Raw genomic sequence first — 1,203 nt, forward strand, 5'->3', positions numbered from 1 at the left:
TGTGTGTGTGTGTGTGTGTGTGTGTGTGTGTGTATAAAATTATATATGATAATATTTACTCTATAGTGGATGTATGCATATTAGATGGGTTTATATTGTTTTTTTAAAAAAGATTTTTGAAGCTAATTTACTTATTTTTTTAATGTTTTATTTATTTTTGAGACAGAGAGAGATAGAGCATGAGAGGGGGAGGGGCAGAGAGACAGGAAGACACAGAATCTGAAACAGGCTCCAGGCTCTGAGCTAGCTGTCAGCACAGAGCCCGATGCAGGGCTTGAACCCACGACTGTGGGATCATGACCTGAGCCAAAGTCAGAGGTTTAACTGACTGAGCCACCCAGGCGCCCCTAATTTACTTATTTTGAAAAAGAGAGAGTGTGAGAACACGCTCACAAGTGGAAGAGGGGCAGAGAGAGGGAAAGAGAGAATCCCAAGCAGGCTCGGGGTGCTCGAACTCATGAACTGGGAGATCAGGACCTGAGCCCGACCTGCTCCCTCTGCCTGCACGCCTTCCTCTCCGCCCTGCACCTGCCTTACTCCTCATCATTCAGGCCTCCTGACCACCGCCCCCATTAACATTCAGTAATGTCTCCTAATGTCTTTGTACGTTGCCAAACGTTCCCGAGAGAGGGCAAATCATCCTTAGTCCCCAGATGTTGCCACGTTTTATTTCTTTCATACGTTTTGTTTACTTGCTCTGTGTCACTGAGCAGTGTGCACTGGGCATTGCTCTTGATCACCTCGTTCCCTGGCGCTTCAAACAGTGCCTGGTATATTGCAGGTGCTTGGCAAATATTTGTGCAGTGGATCAATGAATGAATGTATTTTTCTTCCTGAATTAGTGCTTCATGTTTCGTGCCCGGCCATTGAATAATTCAGCAGAGTACTGGGAAGGTTTTCATGCCATTTTTTTCAGCATATTTAAAAAAATTTTTATTAAGGAAATTTTCAAACATGTGCAGAAGCAGAAAGAATAGTATAAAGAATCCCTCAGGTGTCCATTCCCCGCTTCAGCGACTTTTACAGTTTGCCAGAATGGCAAGTATTTCATCTCTCTGCCCTCATCTTTCTCGCCACGCACCCAGGCGATTTTATCCATCAGGATAAATCTTGAATAGTTAAGGACTTTTTTCTTATATAACCATAATGCCTTTATCATGCCTAACAAAAATTATGACTACTGGAGTAATCTGGTTCCATCCA

Source organism: Suricata suricatta, chromosome 7, assembly GCF_006229205.1.
Source record: "Suricata suricatta isolate VVHF042 chromosome 7, meerkat_22Aug2017_6uvM2_HiC, whole genome shotgun sequence".
Taxonomy (NCBI): domain Eukaryota; kingdom Metazoa; phylum Chordata; class Mammalia; order Carnivora; family Herpestidae; genus Suricata; species Suricata suricatta.